The sequence below is a fragment of the Triticum dicoccoides genome, chromosome 2A (assembly GCF_002162155.2).
Source record: "Triticum dicoccoides isolate Atlit2015 ecotype Zavitan chromosome 2A, WEW_v2.0, whole genome shotgun sequence".
Lineage (NCBI taxonomy): Eukaryota > Viridiplantae > Streptophyta > Magnoliopsida > Poales > Poaceae > Triticum > Triticum dicoccoides.
Genome location: NC_041382.1, coordinates 496,916,108 through 496,939,802, shown reverse-complemented (window position 1 = coordinate 496,939,802; position 23,695 = coordinate 496,916,108). Strand labels below are relative to the sequence as shown.

Sequence of the window (23,695 nt, the reverse complement as noted above, 5' to 3'; positions counted from 1 at the left end):
AGCGGGGCGGACGCGAACGCCGGCGAGGACGCGAGGCGCTGGACGGCGGGGCAGGTGCGGGCCGAGCGGCGGCACGGCCGGGCTCGCGCGGGCCCGATCTGGGCTCCGCGGGCCGGCGGCGGGGCTGGAGGAGAGAGGGGCTGGAGTTGCTGACGTGTTGCACTATGGTTGGCTGTGGCGGGCGGCGCGGACATGTCCGTCGGCGGGGAAGAAATGTCCGGCGGCGCGCAGAGGAGGAGGTTAGGGTTTGCACCGCGAATTTCAGAGGGGGTCACATATATATAGGTAGAGGGAGCTAGGAGAGTCCAAATGAGGTGCGGTTTTCTGCCACACGATCGTGATCGAACGGCCTAGAAGATGGAAGGGGTTTAGGTGGGTTTTGGGCCACTATGGAGGGGTGTTGGGCTGCAACACAATGAGGCCTTTTTGGTCCCTCGGTTAACCGTTGGAGTATCAAATGAAGTCCAAATGGCACGAAACTTAACAGGCAGCCTACCGGTGGTAAACCAAGGCCGCATGACAAGTCTCGGTCCAATCCGAAAACGTTTGACACCCGCACATGAAAAGAGGTAGAAAGGGACACTAGAGGACATAGGAGCTCCGGAATGCAAAACGGACAACGTGGAAAATGCTCGGATGCATGAGACGAACACGTATGCAAATGCAATGCACATGATGACATGATATGAGATGCATGACACGCAAGCAATGACAAGGCAACAACAGTGAATAACTGGAGGACACCTGGCACATCGGTATCGGGGCGTCACAGAGAGAGAAAGAAAGAGAGAGGGTACTTCGATTTTTTGAGTGTGGGAGAAGAATAACCTGATAGGTGGGGTGAGTTTTGCGACGCATGAGAAATGCACATGTTTTTTTGGCGTGACGAGATGTGGTAGGTCGACTTCACCTGACCATCGACGAGGCTGACAAGTGGGCTCTCAGTTACTAATTCCTCTAAGTCTCTCACTAACTTGTGGGGTCGGCCTTATATGAGTCCTACAAGGGGTACCTCCATCTGGGGTGAGAAAACGTGGTAGGTGGATGTCAGGACCCCGATTCTAAGTCACATCGATCTAGCCGGTAACACCTCATATCACTTTGCGGCCTCACGCACGGTATTCCCACGGGTGTCGCCTTACATGGCCCAGGACCGTTTGCGCCTTTTGGCTCACGTATATGATAGTGTCGCTAGCATCCATATGACAGAGAACCCAGGCCAACATGACTAGTCGTGAACCCAAAGTGGCACTAACTTACGGGGACAGGCATACATGAATCAACATCGAGCATGTCGGTCGGCAGCATGCGAATCCGGGCTATAGCACTCGGCTAACAGGACTCCGGGAACCCAGGTTGTAGCAGGCTAGGCAGGACTCCGGATGTCACCGTGTGACATTTCCCCGAAGGGACAGACACATGAACAAAGTGAATCACATGCCGGCCAGTCAAGTGTTCCGGAGCAGTAATGCTGGGCTAGCAGGACTCCGGTAAACCGGGCTGTAGCGGCCTACTATGGCTCATGGAAGCACAAGACTACATTTCCTCATAAGAGAGGCTACCAAGGATAAACAACTAGGTTGTCAGATCCCACACATACCAAGCATTTCAATCATACACACAATATGCTCGATATGTGTAAATACAACATGGCATCACAACATAACTCTCCGACTCAAGTATTTATTCATTAGGCTCCGAAGAGCCAAGAATTACAATCATGGGTCTCATGACCCAACATACAGAGCATACAAGCAACAAGCACATGCGGAAGGATAACTTGTCTGAGTACAGACAACTACAAATGAAAAAGGCTGAGAAGCCTGACTATCTACCAGATCCTGCCGAGGGCACAAGATCGTAGATGAGGTATCAAGCTAAACATCAAAGTCCACACGGAACTACTAGCGAGACTGACGTCTCTCTGCAAAACATAAAATAGGCAAACGTGAGTACAAATGTACCCAACAAGACTTACATCAGAACTAGCTACATATGCATCGATATCAACAAAGGGGGTGGTGGAGTTTAACTGCAGCAAGCCAGCTTTGACTCGGTGGCTAACCTGAACTACGACTGCAAGCAACTCTTTTGAGGTGGCGCACACGAGTCCACAAATTCACCATACCAATACACCACTATGGATCCGCTCCCTGTCTCCCTGCGAGAACGCCATCCATAGCACTCACACTTATCTTGCGCATTTTAGAGTATCCACTTTCACTTGTCTATGAACTATGCAAGGGGTCCAAGTTTCCATATCCGAGGAACCTAGCTATTTGAATAGATAATGATAACCCTGTAGGGGTGTACTTCTTCACACACGCTCTCGCCACATACCACCATGTACACCTCGTGTATCTCGGCAACCTTCAAGCGGAAGCCTGGTGAGGGAGTCGGCCACGACCTGACTAATCACACAAGTCTCTCGTCCAGGTTCGCCTATTCGGGTTTCATCCGCAAGGAGATCCGGCCAGGGTGTCGCTTACGGCCCCAAACGATGTGTAAAGGGTTCCCAAGCCCACCATCCGGGTGCCACTTGGTACACCGGGCCACTGTGCCTAGTCTGTCCCAAGCCCACCTGTACCGGGTGCCACTTGGTAGACTACTAACACTACCTACAAACACCAGAAACTAGTTGCTACTCCTGGACAGAGATTGAGTTGATTAATAAGTCGAGAGGGATCGAGTTACCGGAATCCAATGTGTGGTAGTAACTGTTCATGGATCACAAACACAGAACTCGGTTCCTAAGGATGGCTGCAATGAGACAACCCACCATGTACTCCTACATGGCCTCTCACCACTACCTTTACCAAATTGTGCTCACACACTTAGCTCTCAACAGTAGGACGTGTTCACCACATTCCAATTCATCCCCGATGAATCAGACCTGACTCAACTCTAAGCAGTAGCAGGAATGACAAACAAGCATGAATGAGTAGGTACATCAGGGCTCAAACAACTCCTACTCATGCTAGTGGGTTTCATCTATTTACTGTGGCAATGATAGGTCATGCAGAGGAAAAGGGTTCAACTACCACAGCATGTAACAGTTGGATCGCTGTTCCCTAATGCAGTAAAAGAGAGCAAGAGCGAGAGAGTGGGATTGTATCGGAATGAACAAGGGGGTTTTTGCTTGCCTGGCACTTCTAAAGATAGTATAGTTCTTCATCGGTGTCATCGAACTCATCGCTGGATCAACGTCTACTGAGGGGGGACAAACACGGCAATTGAGAAAGAACACAATCAACACATGACGATATGCAACAATATGATGCATGCTATGACATGGCAATATGAATGTGTTTTGGGCTAATGCGAGCTAGAATATATTGAAATGAGTCCATTTGAACCAAAGATTCAAATGCAAACCCATTTTATGAAGTCATATTAGTGCATTAACTTGTTTCACCTAAACATCAAGGTTAAATTGTTCTAACATGCATGAAACTAGTACATATGGAAGGATTGGATTTTTCTGATCATTTTTCATATATAATTTATTTCAATCTGAGTTATAGATTATTTTCTATGCATTTTTTAAGTTTATACTATTTTCTGGAATTTCCTGAATAAGAATAAATCCAGTAAATGCTTATTGCGTCAGCATTAGGTCATGCTGACCTCACCAGGTCAACAGGCGCCTTCCAGGTCAAACCTGACCGGTGGGGCCAACTGGTCAGTGACTCAATTAACTAACAGGGTTAAATAGGATTAACTAATCAAATTAACAGGCACTGGGCCCACTATCAGTGTCAGAAGTGGGGTAATTAGTCCTAAACTAAATGAGTCAGGGGCGGGGCCCACATGTATTGACCCCAGGGAGGTCAAACCTCAGGTCGAATGGGTCAAACTCGCCGGCGTTGAGTCGCCGACGAGGTCAGCGGCGGCGAGGGGCTTCGGAGAACCCCTCTGGTGCACCGTTCGGCACGTGATTGGGCTCTCCAAGACGCTGGCGAAGCGGCGCATCGAACGGCGATGGGCTCCGGGCCTGGGGTGGCCGGAAACACCGATGGCGAGTAGTGTAGCGGCGGCCGGAGCTCGGGCCCGCTCGGGTTAGGTGCTACGACGCGCAAACGCGCGAACTAAATCTTGGGGGATGCTCTACGTGAGGTTGCTAACACGTTACACACTGGCGCATGACCAAATGGTCACCGGAGTGTCGCCAACGTCGAGCTTGTGCGGCGGAGCATCTCGGCTCCGGTGGAGGAGGCGGCTAGAGCTCGAAGTCGGGCATAGAGTTAGGGGAACCGAAGCAGGGGCTCACATGGAGTCGGTAGGGTGGCTCAGCAAGCTCGGGGAGGACCGGACGGCGGCGGAATCACGGCGGCGATCGTTGGGACCCTAGGATGAAGATGACATCGATGGTGGCACTCCGAGGCCTTCCAGTCGCATGGATCGGCGGGGACGGCGTAGCGGATGACGGCGGAGTTTGTGGGCCGGTCGGGGGAGCGAGGGGGATGCGGTGGACACGGCGGCAGCGAACGGCGGCGACGGCTGCGCTCGATGTGCTCGGGAGAGAGAAACAGAGGAGGGGGAGGAGCACAGGGAGAGTGAGAGGGGTCGGGGGGTTGCGTGGTGTCGTAGAAGACATCCAGGACGGCGAGGGGACAGCCAGGCAGGCAGCTGCCGGCGTGGCACACCGCGGCGCTGTGGCTAGCTTCTCCTCTGCCTTCTGGCAGGAGGAAGAGGACGCCCCTGCCCTCGATGGGCCGGCTAGGTGGCTGGGCTGCCAGGTGGGCTGGACCTGTTGGAGGAGCTGGGCAGGTAAGTGGCCCAGGTGGGCTTCCTCTCTCTCTCTTCGTTTATTTGTTTCTGTTTTCTATTATTTCTGTAACTTTGGGGCTTTATTAAAAATGCCAGGGTATTTACAAAAATCATGAAACTAATCATGGCTACTGTTTAGAATATATCCAACAGTAACATTTTAGTTTATGATTATTTGAGCATTTAAAATATTTTATAGCATTTAAATGCCCAAATGCAAATACAATATGAATTAATTCAAAAATCCAGAATGGCCTAGAAATATGTGCATGACTTTTGGCAGAGGTTTTCACCTTTAACAAAAATCATGAACTTTTCTAAAGGGCATTTGGGATCATTGAAAATATTTTCATTGAACCTAGTTGAATTCATTTGGTGCTAGGGTTTCAACAATCCCTATTTCAAATTTCATGAAATTTAAACATGATGCATGGATGCAATGCCACTAGTTACAAGCAAACTCTAGGGCTGTGACAACTCACCCCCAAAAACAAGAATCTCGTCCCGAGATTCAGGCGTGGGTAAAAGAAGAGGGGACTTGAACTATCACAATCTTCATGATCCAACTGCTCTTCTCGAGGATGTTGATTCATTGCTTCAAATTTGACCTTGACATCTTTGCTTTCAAAATCTTCGTGCAACTCGATGACGACAAAAAGAGATTCTACAGAAAATGATCTTCTCGGAGATCGAGCAATTCACGATCAACTCACAGAATGAGACACAGCAATTCTCTCGAGTTGAGACACAAACATACCTCAAGAGGGATGGAAGAAATAGACGACGATGTTTGATTTGGTGGGCAACAATCCCACGCTTAAATAGATGGTGAGGGGGTTTCAAGGTAGCGAGGAGTTAAGTTGCCCATGATACCATAATGAGACATCTTAGGGGAGTTCACTCATAGAGTTATTACCTTAAGTGGCAAAAAGAATTACTTTTGATACGGAGATCATTGAAACTCTCTATACTAGCCTAAGGCAATTCACCAACAATTGTTTGGTGGAGTTCAGAGAAATGGCATACCCGGACTAGAATGGATGATGTGGACTACCTTGTTGAAGACAACGCAATGGATGATTTTGCTTGCGCATGCTCTCAAGAGCTTGAGCATTTCCATATTCATCAAGGTTCTACCAACATCTGTGTCAAGGATCCTGGCAACACAACATACTACCATGATGAATAGTGATGGACGATGCAGATGCAAAGGAAGATAACACCTTCTCAGATTTCACCTTAGCGAGGCCAAGGAAACAAAATCTGGGTGATTAACCGAGAGACATTTAGCACTCCGCTTCTAATGTTCTCCTTGATGTACTAGGTACCACGGTCAATGCTTAAAAGCATCGCCAACATGGCCATCAAGTAAAGGTCAGACTTCGGGAGCACAAAAATCCATAAGGAACAACTTGTGGAATAAGTCATACCAAATCCTCATGGAGAAGATGGTCGAATTGCTCATTCAAGATACTACCGTAATAGATCTTCCAACTAGGTGTGTCGGCCAGAGCATCAACCTCGTCGGGACCTACATCATAGATCTTGGAGATGTTCCAGGCATCATATCTGCCTGAGATTCAGATCTGACTGGTAACATGATTTTTTCAGACAACATGTCTAGAAAAGAAAGGTTGCAACACAAATCGACGAGATAACGTTGCAAGACTCTCGGGAGATGAACTACGATAGCAAGCTCCAAAACATGAGCTGGTTCTGCTACACACATGTGAGCATGTTGTCCAAGACAAGAATGACCACATAGTAGTATTATAACAAAACACTACCGAGTTCAGGTGGGGGAACCATCAACGAGGATATCGGATTCTTGTGCATGATCTAGAATTAACACAACAGACTCCTTTTCCTTGAGCAAATCAATCAGTGGCTTGGTGTGCTAGGGAATACATATGGAGTGGAGGTAATTAATCTACCAAACCATAGAATACATTTGCACATGCATAACTGACTTGGGATGGTACCAGAGGAATTAGAAACAAACCTTTCTCAAATTCATGGCGGCAACTTACACCTAATGCACGTGAACTTGGAGAAAGTCACTTCTTTCACCCAAACATATACCTCATGAGCAGGACACGAAGGCAATGCTTACAAAAGTTTCCAACACTAGCTCAATATTCAACACGAATCATGGAGAAGACAAGATGCTGCTGATGGGCTGAACAGCAACTCATCGTAATTTCCATATCATTGGAATTCCACCATTATGTGATCAATGTGATAGTATTGGTCAGACCAAAAGATATAATGGTGTATGCTCGAGGAATCAACCACGAGTGAGACAACATTATGAACATCGTTGGTACTAATTTGATTTGGTGATAGCCCATACTCAAATCAAGTTTTGATAAGACAATAGGTCCAACAACTGATCACAGGGACCAACCGATGAAGATATCATCTTTCTTCAACTAACACACAACACAAGGATATCCCTGTGAAACGAACTAAATTAGGTAAGCTTTTATCTTCCAACTCTCCAAGTTGTTGTTTAGCTTAACCAACTAGCTCAGGGGTATCCAACATGGATCCTTGGAGGAGGAGTGGTTTACAAGAAACCAACTTGATCACGAACTCAACATAGCGGTCAGGTGACAACCTGGTAACACTTCCGAGAAGATATTCAGAAATTCACGAACCACCGATATGTTACTAAGCTCGAGAACAATCTTGCTTTTCAAGGCAAGACAAGGTGATCAATAGAGCAAGGGTTTGACAAAATCCTAACTCATCGATTGAAGAGTGCACCAACAGAAATGGACTAGGTAGCACGATCAGTCCTAGGATGCTGATTCGATAACTAACACGCTAGGGATGAGAATATTGTCCATTAACCACCAAGCAACGGGGTTGCTAGGAGTATCGATTTCACACAGCATGATTCACTTGTCGGTATTTCGGTTACAATAACACGGAGACCTAGCAATGAACGATGATGGCGAGAAGTATCACTATATCAAGAGTTCATAGGAGGTGGTGCAATTCCCATGACATTCCTGACATAAAGTGGATAATACTTCAGGGTAGAACAGAGCAATAGCTTGATTGCATTTGATCTCCGAAATACAACTGCTTTGACCCAATCCTAGAAATGGATGAGGTACTGGAGTTTGTTTCTCCTAGTCATTCTGGAATAGAATGGCTTGACGGACCACAAGAATATTAGACACTGACGAACACGATGGCACAACTATTCCTGACTATCACTTGATAGACGGAGGTCAGGGTACAACTAAAGAGGGACAACTCAAAGGAACATATGTTTTTCTGAGTTGTGGATGCATAGATTAGTATGTCGAGCAAAGCTCAACATTTCTTCCGGATAACCCATCAGAAAGGTAGAATTGGCAGACTCACAATGCAAAATGGAGAACTCATCAAGAGCACTCTTATTGTGATGTTTGGTTCAACAAGGAACTTCTGCCATAAGTAGTGCATGGTATTGAAAGAAGGATTTACCACGGACCTTGAGGACTATCGCAAAGGTTACTAATAACCTAAAGGAACGAGCAAACACTAACAACGGGAAGTGAGTAGAGTGATTCTTGGGTTTAAGAACCCAGAAATAGAATACCTACATACGAAATAACATCACGGGATGCTTTCAAGAATGATGGCCAGAATCATCACACTGGGGATACGAAAGTGTTGCTAAATTCTCGAGGACACCTAGGGTCATAATACTAACTCCAACATACACTTCAAGGCAACGGAGTACCTCAACACACCGATTAGTGTGCTTAATCTGGCCCAAAATACAATGGAACATGGAGGAAAGATTTGCAAGTGCATCAGACTATTTAGAAACCTGGAATGACTCGGACAGCATAACAGTTGTAAATGCTCAAAATGATTTGAGACATCCTGCAAAATGGTGGCATAACCACTCAACATCACAATATCAAGGTTATGAGGCCAACTATGAACATATGGAAGTAGTAGGAACTGAACTGAGGCTTGAACTCAACAATCCTAGGCAACTACGGTTTAGTAACACGTCATCCTGAGAGATAGAAGAGAAGCCTAGTTCTTAACCCCGTAGAAAAGATAAGATGACTCAGATCAGAAGGTCATGAGGATAAGAAGTAAAAAGAGCCTTACGTTCCCATCCACAATCAATTCCCTTATATAACTAAAGCATTTCTATACACGACTTCGACCAGCTTGGCTTGGTAATCCTACAGGCAGTCAGGCTCTGATACCAAACCTGTCAGGACCCCGATTCTAAGTCACATCGATCTAGCCGGTAACACCTCATATCACTTTGCGGCCTCACGCACGGTATTCCCACGGGTGTCGCCTTACCATGGCCCGGGACCGTTTGCGCCTTTTGTCTCATGTATATGATAGTGTCGCTAGCATCCATATGATAGAGAACCCGGGCCGACATGACTAGTCGTGAACCCAGAGTGGCACTAACTTACGGGGACAGGCATACATGAATCAACATCGAGCATGTCGGTCAGCAGCATGCGAATCCGGGTTGTAGCACTGGGCTAAAAGGACTCCGGGAACCCGGGCTGTAGCAGGCTAGGCAGGACTCCGGATGTCACCGCGTGACATTTCCCTGAAGGGACAGACACAGGAACGAAGTGAAGCACATGTCGGCCAGTCAAGTGTTCCGGAGCAGTAGTGCTGGGCTAGCAGGACTTCGGTGAACCAGGCTGTAGCGGACTACTATGGCTCATGGAAGCACAAGACTGCATTTCCCCATAAGAGAGGCTACCAAGGATAAACAACTAGGTTGTCGGATCCCACACATACCAAGCATTTCAATCATACACACAATATGCTCGATATGTGTAAATACAACATGGCATCACAACATAACTCTACGACTCAAGTATTTATTCATTAGGCTCCGAAGAGCCAAGAATTACAAACATGGGTCTCATGACCCAACATACAGAGCATACAAGCAACAAGCACATGCGGAAGGATAACTTGTCTGAGTACACACAACTACAAATGAAAAAGGCTGAGAAGCCTGACTATCTATCAGATCCTGCCAAGGGCACAAGATCGTAGCTGAGGTATCAAGCTAAACGTCGAAGTCCACATGGAACTACTAGCGAGACTGACGTCTCTCTGCAAAACATAAAATAGGAAAACGTGAGTACAAATGTACCCAACAAGACTTACATTAGAACTAGCTACATATGCATCGGTATCAACAAAGGGGGTGGTGGAGTTTAACTGCGGCAATCCAGCTTTGACTCAGTGGCTAACCTGAACTACGACTGCAAGCAACTCTTTTGAGGTGGCGCACACGAGTCCACAAATTCACCATACCAATACACCACTATGGATCCGATCCCCGTCTCCCTGCGAGAACGCCATCCATAGCACTCACACTTATCTTGCGCATTTTAGAGTATCCACTTTCACTTGTCTATGAACTATGCAAGGGGTCCAAGTTTTAATATCCGAGGAATTCGGCTATTCGAATAGATAATGATAACCCTGCAGGGGTGTACTTCTTCACACATGCTCTCGCCACTTACCACCATGTACATGTCGTGTATCTCGGCAACCTTCAAGCAGAAGCCTGGTGAGGGAGTCGGCCACGACCTGACTAATCACACAAGTCTCTCGTCCAGGTTTATCGCCTATTCAGGTTCCATCCGCAAGGAGATCCGGCCGGGGGGTCGCTTACGGCCCCAAACGATGTGTAAAGGGTTCCCAAGCCCACCATCCGGGTGCCACTTGGTACACCGGGCCACTGTGCCTAGACTATCCCAAGCCCACCTGTATCGGGTGCCACTTGGTAGACTCCTAACACTACCTACAAACACCAGAAACTAGTTGCAACTCCTGGACAGAGATCGAGTTGATTAATAAGTCGAGAGGGGTCGAGTTACCGGACCCAATGTGTGGTAGTAACTGTTCATGGATCACAAACACAGAACTCAGTTCCTGAGGACGGCTGCAATGATACAACCCACCATGTACTCCTACATGGCCTCTCACCACTACCTTTACCAAATCGTGTTCACACACTTAGCTCTCAACAGTAGGACGTGTTCACCACATTCCAATTCATCCCCGATGAATCAGACCTGACTCAACTCTAACCAGTAGCAGGCATGACAAACAAGCATGAATGAGTAGGCACATCAGGGCTCAAACAACTCCTACTCATGCTAGTGGGTTTCATCTATTTACTGTGGCAATGATAGGTCATGCAGAGGAAAAGGGTTCAACTACCGTAGCATGTAACAGTTGAATCGTTGTTGTCCTAATGCAGTAAAAGAGAGCAAGAGCGAGAGAGTGGGATTGTATTGGAATGAACAAGGGGGTTTTGCTTGCCTGGCACTTCTGAAGATAGTATAGTTCTTCATCGGTGTCATCGAACTCATCGTTGGATCAACGTCTACTGAGGGGGGACAAACACCGGCAACTGAGAAAGAACACAATCAACACATGATGATATGCAACAATATGATGCATGCTATGACATGGCAATATGAATGTGTTTTGGGCTAATGCGAGCTAGAATATATTGAAATGAGTCCATTTGAACCAAAGATTCAGATGCAAACCCATTTTATGAAGTCATATTAGTGCATTAACTTGTTTCACCTAAACAGCAAGGTTAAAGTGTTCTAACATGCATGAAACTAGTACGTATGGAAAGATTGGATTTTTCTAATCATTTTTCATATATAATTTATTTCAATCTGAGTTCTAGATTATTTTCTATGAATTTTTGAAGTTTATACTATTTTCTGGAATTTCCTGAATAAGAATAAATCCAGTAAATTCTTATTGCGTCGGCATTAGGTCATGCTGACCTCACCAGGTCAACAGGCGCCGTCCAGGTCAAACCTGACCGGTGGGGCCAACTGGTCAGTGACGCAATTAACAAACAGGGTTAAATAGGATTAACTAATCAAATTAACAGGCACTGGGCCCACTGTCTGTGCCAAAAGTGGGGTAATTAGTCCTAAACTAAACGAGTCAGGGGCGGGGCCCACATGTATTGACCCCAGGGAGGTCAAACCCTGGGTCGAATGGGTCAAACTCGCTGGTGTTGAGTCGCCGGCGAGGTCAGTGGCGGGGAGGGGCTTCGGAGAACCCCTCTGGTGCACTGTTCGATACGCAGTTGGGCTCTCCAGGACGTTGGTGAAGCGGCGCATCGAACGGCGATGGGCTCCGGGCCTGGGTGGCCGGAAACACCGACGGCGAGCAATGCAGCAGCGGCCGGAGCTCGGGCCCGCTCGGGTTAGGTGCTACGGCGCGCAAACGCGTGAACTAAAGCTCGGGGGCTGCTCTACGTGAGGCTGCTAACGCGTTGCACACCGGCGCATGACCAAATGGTCACCAGAGTGTCGCCGGCGTCGAGCTTATGCGGCGGAGCGTCTCAGGTCCAGTGGAGGAGGCGGCTAGAGCTCGAAATCGGGCATGGAGTTAGGGGGAAACGAAGCAGGGGCTCACATGGAGTCGGTAGGGCGGCTCAGCAAGCTCGGGGAGGTCCGGACAGCGGCGGACTCACGGCAGCGATCGTCGGGACCCGAGGATGAAGATGACATCGATGGTGGCACTCCGAGGCCTTCCAGTCGCGTGGATCGGCGGGGACGGCGTAGCGGATGACGGCGGAGCTCGTGGGCCGGTCGGGGGAGCGAGGGGGATGCGATGGACACGGCGGCAGCGAACGGCGGTGACAGCTGCGCTCGGTGTGCTCAGGAGAGAGAACCAGAGGAGGGGAGGAGCACAGGGAGAGTGAGAGGGGTCGGGGGGTTGCGTGGCATCGCGGAAGACGTCGAGGGCGACAAGGGGACAGCCAGGCAGGCAGCTGCTGGCGTGGCACGCCGCCGCTCTGTGGCTAGCTTCTCCTCTGCCTTCTGGCAGGAGGAAGAAGACGCCCCTACCCTCGGTGGGCCGGCCAGGTGGCTGGGCTGCCAAGTGGGCTAGACCTGCTGGAGGAGCTGGGCCAGGTAAGTGGCCCGTGTGGGCTTCCTCTCTCTCTTCATTTATTTGTTTCTGTTTTCTATTATTTCTGTAACTTTGGGGCTTTATTAAAAATGCCAGGGTATTTACAAAAATCATGAAACTAATCATGGCTACTATTTAGAATATGTCCAACAGTAACATTGTAGTTTATGATTATTTGAGCATTTAAAATATTTTATAGCATTTAAATTCCCAAATGCAAATGCAATATGAATTAATTCAAAAATCCAGAATGGCCTAGAAATATGTGCATGACTTTTGGCAGAGGTTTTCACCTTTAACAAAAATCATGAACTTTTCTAAAGGGCATTTGGGATCATTGAAAATATTTTCATTGAACCTAGTTGAATTCATTTGGTGCTAGGGTTTCAACAATCCCTATTTCAAATTTCATGAAATTTAAACATGATGCATGGATGCAATGCCACTAGTTACAAGCAAACTCTAGGGCTGTGACAATGGACTTCAAACTCATACTGACATGTGGGCTCTCAAATAGTTCCTCTAAGTATTTGACTAACTTGTGGGGTCGTCCGCAGATGAGTTCCAGATCTCTCTCCATCTAGCGCCGCTGGCAACAGGCGAGGCATATTCTAGCTCTCCAAAGGAAAACCTACTGTCTCGTCCTGATCCCTCCACAACGCTCGCTCGTCACTGAAAAATTATCGGTCTCCTTCACCTCGCTCACCGTGGATCTACTGTTCAGGTAATCCATTGCTTCCTCGCCATGATTATGCCACCGATTCAACAATTGAAAAAATAAAATTCCGGTGATAGCAATTCCGCGGGCTGGGTACACATCGCATGTGCGCAACAGAACAGGTGGGCACGATTTAAATGTCCGTTCCGGATCCAATTACTTTCAGCTGGTCTGTGCTCATACTATTGCGTCGTGTTAACGGGAGAAGGGTTATGGATTTAAAATTAAGACTCAGCTGACAACACTTTAATCCTGCCAATTGCATGTTTGCGTCGTGGTTTTGCTAAGTTGAGTTATATCTCCAGCCATGCAAAACTTAAGCACTCTCGTCACCACAGTTTATATTAGTTGCAGAGCTCAATGAGACTGCAGTCAAAATTCACTATCTCGATCCCTAACACGAGGTCACAGCTCAAATGACTGTATAGATCCGCAATTTATAGCAGGGATCCAAAGAACTTATGTTTGTTTTTGCAAAACAGTTACTAACCAAGAGTTAGAATCTACCTTAGCTAACCAAGCTGTTGATGATGGTCTCACATGGACTGCTAACAACAGTCTTATGCAGCTGACCTGGTAACGATGATGTCTCATGACCTCTTATGTAGAGATCGATGAGATGGACTCCACCCCACAGCTGTCCGAGACTCAGTCTCAGCCTGTTGATGGCACAGAGATTGTCACGCAAGATTTCATGATTCATGACCAACTAGAGGCAGAGACACTAAGGATCGAGTTAAAACGTGCAGCACACAAAAAACTTGTTGAGGAGTACAAGAGAAAGAAGCCGCTTGCTGCCTCGAAGTAGGTGTTTTTTCATGCATCTCGCATGTGTCGTTCAAATTTCTTTGCGCTGAGTCCGCGATCCTCGGTAAGGGGAGGAGGTACCTCGGCGGCCTTGAACAACACCTTCCAGGCGTCTTTGTGCGTCGTGTCGAAAAGCTCTCGCAGTGTTTGGTGCTTGGCCGGGTCGAACTCCCACATATTGAATACCCGTCTTTGACACGGAAGGATCCGGCGGAAGAGCATGACCTGGACCACGTTGACAAGCTGGATTCTCTTGCTTATCATGACCTGGACCACGTTGACAAGCTTGATTCTCTTGCTTATCATGTTTTTAACACAGCTCTGGAGTCCGGTCAGCTCCACCGATGATCCCCAGGATAGGCCCTTCTCTTTCCAGGAGGTGAGCCGCGTGGGGATGCCGGATCAAAATTTGGGGGCCGCCACCCAGTTGGTGTCGCGCGGCTCGGTGATGTAGTACCACCCCGATTGCCACCCCTTCGCAGTCTCCACATAGGAGCCTTCGAGCTAGGTGACGTTGGGCATTTTGCCCACCATGGCACCTCCGCACTCCGCTTGCTGGCCTACCACCACCTTCGGTTTCACGTTGAAGGTCTTCAGCCACAGGCCGAAGTGGGGCTTGATGCGGAGGAAGGCCTCGCACACGATGATAAAAGCCGAGATGTTGAGGATGAAATTGGGGGCCAGATCGTGGAAGTCCAGCCCGTAGTAGAACATGAGCCCACGGACAAATGGGTGGAGGGGAAATCCCAATCCGCGGACGAAGTGGGTGAGGAATACAACCCTCTTATGGGGTTCTGGAGTAGGGACGATCTGCCCCACATCTGGGAGCCGGTGCGCGATGTCTGCGGCCAGGTATCCGGCTTCCCGAAGCTTTGTAACGTTCTCCTCCATAACGGAGGACACCATCCACTTGCCTCCCGCTCCGGACATGTTCGGAATGGCTTTGCGGAGAAGATGAGAACTTGGGCGCTGGAGCTCAAGTGCGCGAGAATGGATGGGCAGGGGAAGAAGAAGGTGTGGATGAAAAAGAGGAATCCTTGTCCCTTTAAAAAGGCGGTAGAAACTGTGCGCCTCCCTACTTGCCCCAGAAAATCACTTATTCCCCAAGCGCCGCGATTGATGGCACGGTTGGGTTACCCATATCCGTATTGATGAGAATCCTGTGATAAGGGGAACACAATCTCTACTTCGACAAGACGTGCCAATAAAACTGCCTCGCAACACATGCAGTGGCAGGCAGGGAAAACGGTTCATAATGACCGGGCCATGGCAGGACGTCATGTTATGAAAAGTTCTCAGCGGATTAGATTTGTGGAATAATATGCTCTCTACGGTGGTATGTGGAATTTGTTTTGCAGAGCCGGACACGATCCTTGTGTTCAAAATCTTCTATGGAGTATTCATAGAAGGAACTCGCCTTGCTATGCCGAAGACAATCTGCACGCCCGGACTCATCGTCATTGAAGCCCGGTTCAGGGGCTACTGAGGGAGTCCTGGATTAGGGGGTCCTCGGACAGCCGGACTACATACTTTGGCCGGACTGTTGGACTATGAAGATACAAGATTGAAGACTTCGTCCCGTGTCCGGGTGGACTCTCCTTTGAGTGGAAGGCAAGCTTGGCAATTCGGATATGTAGATCTCCTCCCTTGTAACCGACTCTGTGTAACCCTAGACCCCTCCGGTGTCTATATAAACCGGAGGGTTTAATCCGTAGGACAACAACAATCATAATCATAGGCTAGCTTCTAGGGTTTAGCCTCTACGATCTTGTGGTAGATCAACTCTTGTAATATTCATATCATCAAGATCAATCAAGCAGGAAGTAGGGTATTACCTCCATCGAGAGGGCCCGAACCTGGGTAAACATCGTGTCCCCCGCCTCCTGTTACCATTAGCCTTAGACACACAGTTCGGGACCCCCTACCCGAGATCCGCCGGTTTTGACACCGACAGGTACCCTTCTAGAATTCTGGTGAAATATTGAAAAAGAGCATCTCTAATATTCTTGACGCCCACACTAGAGAAAGTTATACCTCTATTCTCAAGGAAATCCTTCAGAGCAGGGCACTCCATCTTGGCCTTGCAGAAGTGATAGACTAAAACATGATTCCGCATAGCCAGTTGCATGACGGCGACTTTTCTACGCCCGTAACAATCCTTCCATGTGAACTCCATGCCGAGACCAACAAACTTGTACTTCTCATCTCACAACCAGTCCTTGTACAAGGCAATGATCTCCTCCACCTTGCCAGGCTCGTTGGTGTACCACACGTCGAGCTTCGTGTTACCATCGACAACTATCGGATGGTACTCGGTGGTGTTCAAAAAGTCATCCAAGGCAATGAGCAGCAAGGTGCCAATGGAGATTCCTGAGACCCTGCGACAAGGTTGGGGAGTGGTGAGGAGGGTGGGAACTGCCTGATGTTCTGTGTCTATAATACGATGTAGAGACCTCACAAACACGGCCAGTATTTAACCTTGGCGAGGGACGTTTGAGTTACCATGCGCATTAACATGTGAACTAGGATCAGCGAATAAACGGTTGTGCTTCCGAAGCTCATGAAACCATGCACTTCGTAAAGTCACGGATGTGCACAAATATTTGATGCCGTGGACAAATCGAGGAGCCTCTAACTTTATTTTACTGTAACTGACACACTGAATAGTCACATCGAACAGCCGCCACATCGGTCATCAATTCCTCCTTTGAACAAAGACCACCGACGGAAGAATCCAATGACACAAACGAACAGCCTGCCGTACACCTTAGATCCGAAGGCCAAAACTCATTCGTGCCTCATCTAGCTAGATTAAAAAACATCTGTCCCTCGATAGTCAAGGCTGGTTTCACGTGAGGCCCGGGTATGCAGGCACAAGACGCACATACGCATATACAAAAAAGAGAGGTGGCAGAGACATCGGTGAGAACACTCTGTTCGAGAGGCACGGTTGCGAACTCTCAATAGGGACAGCCATGTGACACCGCAGGCACATAGAGTCATGGCGTGTATCACGTGAGATACATCAAATACAAGAACCGAATCAACGGGAGAAGTCAAAGAGCCACAGTTTAAAAGTCTTCGGAGGCACAGGCGTGCAGAAGCACAGGCACGACGAGTCACAGCCACCGCATCCCCTCACGGACGACCGTCTGGCACCACAGGCACGTAGAGTCACAGCCAGCATGTCTCCTCAGACACGTGAATGCAGGCACAGGAGGCACAGAACTGAAGCGTATACAGGCACAGAACTGCGCTTCTCGGCGCACAGGTACGGCTTTGGAATTGGCGTTCTCGAGGCATGGGTACAAACCACCTGGATGCACAAAAGAGTGGTGGCAGAGGCAAGGTTGTGTTGTCTGAAGAGAAATTGTCATGTGACACCACATAGAGACATGGCATATGTCACGTGAGGTACATGAATAGTGGAAAAGAAGCCACAGGAGTGAAGCCTCCACAGACACGGATGTCGGGCTTCTAGAGGCACGGTCCCAAAGAACACAAAGACAGGAAACTGAAATGTTGCCTCATACGTTACTAGACGTGCCTCTCTTGTGCGAATGTGTAAAACACAACAATACAAACACAAACAAACGACGCTGAATATAATCCAAACAAAAAACACGCTTCTCCCAAACAATACATATGCGTCCCTTCACGGACAGGCATCTGGCACCAGAGGCACGTAGAGTCAGAGCCAGCATGACGCCTGAGACGTGCAAATGCACGTACAGGAGACATGGAATTGAAGCGTATACAGGCACGGAATTGTGGCTTCTCGAAGTTCTCGAGGCACGGGTACAAACCACCTGGATGCATAAAAGAGTGGTGGCAAAGGCACAGTTGTGTAGTGTCAAGAGGAATTGCCGTGTGACACCAGCACATACAGACATGGCGTGTGTCTCGTGAGGTACATGCATAGACGGAAAGAAGCCACGGAAGTGAAGCCTCAACAGACACGGATGTCCGGATTCTCGAGGCACGGTCCTGAAAAACACAAAGACAAGAAACTGAAATGTTGCCTCGTACGTTACCAGACGTGCCTCTCTTGTGCGAATGTGTAAAACACAACAATACAAACACAAACAAACGGCACTGAATATAAACCAAACAAAAAACATGCTTCTCCCAAACAATACATATGTGTCCCCTCACGGACGGGCATCTAGCACCAGAGGCACGTAGAGTCACAGCCAGCATGACGCCTGAGACACGCAAATGCACGTACAGGAGACACGGAATTGAAGCGTATACATGCATGGAATTGCGGATTCTCGGAGTTCTTGAGGCATGAGTACAAACCACCTGGATGCACAAAAGAGTGGTGGCAAAGGCACGATTGTGTAGTGTCAAGAGGAACTGTCATGTGACACCAGCATGTACAGACATGGCGTGTGTCACGTGAGGTACATGCATAGACGGAAAGAAGCCACGGAAGTGAAGCCTCAACAGACACGGATGTCCGGATTCTCGAGGCACGGTCCTGAAGCACACAAAGACAGGAAACTGAAATTTTTCCTCGTATGTTAGCAGACGTGCCTCTCTTGTGCGAATGTGTAAAAGACAACAATACAAACACAAACATACGGCACTGAATATAAGCCAAACACAAAGTGCGCTTCTCCCGAACAATACATATGCGCCAGTTCAACAGGTTCTCTAAATGTACATCAACTCGCACAAACGTCAACAATGAACTTGTAACATGAAAAAACATAACAAATTATATTCACATAACATGAGACAAGCCAAACATGATGCTCTGAAAATTAAAAAAAAACAAAATCCCAAAACGGTACTCCATAGGATTGAACTAAAAGTACTCATTAATTATACAAACAAAGAAATGAAAGTCTTCCAGCAGTCCAATCTCCTCAGAAACGTCCACACAAACGTCCACCATGACCATTCTACTCAGTTAGAGTTCTGCTCAGAAACATCCATGGCATCTGCGGTCGGGAAGACAACAAGGATGCATCATGTCCTTCATCGACAGAACTCGGCGGTAGAGCTCGTAGCTGACATACCCATCCTAAAACAAAAAGTGGATGAGAATGAAGATATATGTAAAGGGGAAAAGGTACTATTGTTGCAATAAAACAAAAATATAAATACATAAAATCATAAAAAACGAAATTTTTACTTACAATTGCCGCATATTTCAGGTGGTCAAGGGAAAGCGGCTTCCATTCCTAGTAGTCATGCAGACCTTGTGGAAAAGACGACTCCATACTCAAGTAAGATTTGTTTATGACGGCTCCTGCCAAATCTGCCATGGAATCCCTTAAATTGCCTCCTTTGATCATGAGCTCCTCTTGAAGGTCGATGTGATACTCTCTTGGAATTTTGAGGAAACTATTTGCGAGAACATCCCTGTCGTTCCTGACGTCGACACTAGCGAAAATTATACCTTTGTTCCAAAGGAAATCCTTCAGAGCAGCGCACTCCGTCCTGGACTTGCACAAGTGATAGACAAGAACATGCTTGCGCATCGCCAGTTGCATGACGGCGACTTTTCTACTCCGATCAAAATAATCCTCTCGTGTGTACTCCAGATCAAGACCAACAAACTTGTACCTGTCCTCACGTAGCCATTCCTCATAAAGAGAAAGGATCTCCTCCACCTTGTAGGGCTCGTTGGTGTACAACACCTCGAGCTTGGTGTTACCATCGGCATCTATAAAGAGACGCTCAGTAGTGTTCATGAAGTCATCCATGGAAACGAGGGTGAGACCGACAATGGAGTTTGACTGTGCTTCTCGTACGTGGCGAAGATGATGGGAGCTACTTGCACTTCTCTAGTGAGAATAAGAAGCGATAACCTCCCAGAGTAGACCACTACTTAACCTTGGGGAGACATGACTCAGTTACCGTGCGGCCATTAAATTGCGTCCAAAATGGTGAATGGACGGTTGTGCTTCTGCAGCTTGTGGAACCAAGCACTTCAAAAGTCACGGCTGCCACGCTGTAATCGAGGAACCTCTAAATTAACTCTAGCACGGTATCTGGCACAATGAGTACTAACAATAAATAGCCATCCCATCGGTCATCGGCACATCTTTTGACCGAGAGAACAATGCGAGGAGGCAAACGATGACCCTGTCGTACAAATACTACACGGAGAGTGAACCAAAATAGAAGCACGGTTCGACCAGCACAAAAGCCACACGCATGCCTCCACTTTGTTAAAGACAAACCTTAGTGATATCAATGGACCTGCATCTCTATGTCTGCGTACTACCAAAAACATTGCCAAAACAAAAGCACGTCCATGCTTCTGACATACATATGACCGTGAGCTATCATACATATTCCCGCCTGAACCCAACATACATAAAAACACTAGCTCTTTGGGTCAACGACTGCCTGGAAAAAAAATGCAATTGCAGAGTCATGAACCGTGACCCCATTTCAGATGCAGAAGTGCCTCTCATTAGGAACCATCATGCCTCCCGTCAATTTGCCTCCCCCGACGTATCGACCAATGCTCTCCTGCTACAACGACTGTGCATCTAATAACATCATCACCGTTCCTCTCCTAAAGACACACTCAACCATATATGATTAAACTTGTGATTAGAAAAATTAAATCACAGAAGCACGAGTATGCTTTTCAGCATGTATAACTGTGCCTCACAAAAAGTCTGTGAGGCACGATAGGCATGTAGAAGACTCCGTTGGGAGGCAGCATAGCTGGACAACTACAATGGGAGGCAGCTGGACGAGTCAAATGTCTCCCGTCCCCATAACACCTCAGAATGCACGCATACCATCCATAACTAGCATTCATTCCATTTTGCAAAATAAAAAATAAAACAAGAAGCACTCATTACTACTCTTGCTCTCTCAAGACTCCTTTATATTTAAATAAGCTCCGACTCCCTCAGCCACATCACAACTCACTTGCCTTCTCCGTCGCCTGCTTCTAGGGTTCATGCTTCTTCCCCGCACACAATCTGATTTCAAACAAGTTATTGTAGAGTTTTTAATGGGTCTCTCAATTAATTTCTAAGTCGTGCTTCTCTCGTAGATTGCTGGTCGTGGGTGCTTGCCCTAAGCTTCCCATCACAACCCATCTGCCTTATCCGTCTGCCTACTTCTAGGGTTCGTGCTTCTTCCCCGCACACGGTCTCATTTCAAACAAGTTATTGTAGAGTTTTTATTGGGTATCTCGATTAACTTCTAAGCCGTGCTTCTCTCGTAGATTTGCTGGCTGTGGGTGCTTGCCCTAAGCTTCCCCTACCCCAATCTCCGTTTCGTCGATGCCCGTTCTTCTTCTCTCCCAGGTAAAAAGCATATGCGTAAGCAGCATGCTCCGATTCGTACTTACGTTTTGAAAACGATATTTAAATTATTATTGTTTTATGTTTAGGTTTTTCATTTGATAGTTATTGAAGCATCAGATCCGGTACAACGACTTCATTCTATTAAGGAATATAAAAACCATTTGAAAATATAAACAAGTGATCTAAACTCTGTCATACTGCTTTTCTGAAAGGAGTAGATGAGAAGATTTCTGGTAAATTTTTAGTTGTTGTCTGCCTTCATACGGATATTTTTAATATGGCTAACGTAGTTGAAGCTAGTCGTTGTCTACCTTCAACGTTGAAGCTTGTTTTAAATTGTTATGACATTCTAGTTTTCTTAACATAGGTGTTCTGAATTATTTAGGTATGATTTGCCCTACCTGCCGCCAACCAGGCGGCCCTTGTGAACCACACCCTGAAGTTCTCTAGTAGTTTGAGGTTATTCTTGATGAAATTTGCTGGAGGCGCATGGTTAGTAAGCGTTACTAACATATTAGTTGCTTACAACACAGTAGAAATCGTCGCTGTTACTCATACCCCCTTGCACCTACACTAGGTTCCCCTGCATCACTTCTTCGCACATGTCTTGTGTCTTCATTTTCCATTAGTTTGCATGCCCATGCCTTGATTACTATAGTGCATCTTCAGTTCTAATTAAAATTAGTCAACATATGCCAAAAATCTGTATCCATTAATTTATAATACCATTATGTTGTTATCTGTAATTCTTATCAAAAATTCTTATCCAATTTAAGAAAACTTTTAACATTAATAATACACGAGTTCAAATTTATACTTACAGGTTGTCATTTTTACTATTGCTCCCAGTACGTACCTTGTAATGTCGGAGCTTTTCTTGCTGAATACATTGATGAGAGGAAGAAAGAAGCAAGAAAATTGCATAAAGAGCAGATAGAGCCAGCCTTTCTTACACATGAAGGAAGGTCTTGCAATGCTTTGTTTAAGCATAGGGCAAACTACACAAAGTTCTGCGGTGGTGAGTGGAACATCTTTGCGAATGATTATGAACTACGTGCTGGAGACCGCATAGAATTTGAACTACCAGACGAGGGTCTCAATCTTGAAATACAAACATATCGGGATGACAAAAGGTTGCTTCCATTACCCCATGTTGGTAGGTATTTAATAATACAAACTTATCTTCTTTCACTGTAATTTTGTATGCATGCATCGAGCTGAATAATATTAACCCTGTGTGGGATATAACTTTATCTAACTTTAAAATATTGTTCTTTTTCTAGCTCTCAATGATCTTTCTTCTGACGATTTCGACCATGCTCATTGTTGTGTCTACTCTAAGGATATTGAGCTTACCTACGACCAGACACGATTCTTTCTACAACGCCTTTTCGGAGATACTTTCATCTGTTGCCGTCCATTTGTCCACATCTTGACTCCCACTAACACCAAAGACTGCACCATGGTTCGTTACAACTGTCCTTGTTGAAATACCAAATGTATTTTGCTCATATGTAATATTAACAATATTGACGTAATCTTGCTTATATGTAAAATTATAAAGAACCTATTTATTCAAACCTAAAACAACAAAACTTTTGTTGTTCTCTTAATATGTTGTTTTATCTGTTTACACACAAACCTGAACATGCCAGGAATTATATTACTTTCAATATGGAATTTCTTAATGTTTGTGCACTCACCGTATCCAGGCATTCTTTTATTTATTGTCCAAGTGGAAAATCAACGGTTTTAATTTCTATTTAATTTCGATTTCTTCTAGAAAATTCTGAGGAGCGTTGTGTCGACACTGAAGAGATGGGTGGACATGCCAACCAATTGTAGGGTGACCCTTGAAGCTCCTGATGAACCTACCCATGTCATCACTCCTTTGTCGTACTACATCTGCAAAAACGACGGCAGGATGGTAATAGAAAAGTCTTCTTTCAGAGACTTCATCTCAGCTGCATCCTTTGTTGAGAAGAACATTGTTCTAATCACTTTCAAAGAGCGCCATGACCGTTCTGTGTCCATCATCATTTAGCGCATTCTGTAGGTTCCGTCGGAACCAGCACCTAAAATGGAAGCAAACAGTGTATCTCCTAGGATGTTCAGCGCTCATTTCATGATGATGCCTCCAGGAGCAAAACACTGGTTA

At 46.7% G+C, this 23,695-nt stretch overlaps 1 pseudogene; it reads right to left on the bottom strand.

Annotated features, from left to right (window-relative positions):
* The window catches only part of LOC119357907, a 41,714-nt pseudogene extending 21,746 nt beyond the window's left edge, over positions 1-19,968 (bottom strand).
* Between the last annotated feature and the right edge of the window lie 3,727 nt (positions 19,969-23,695).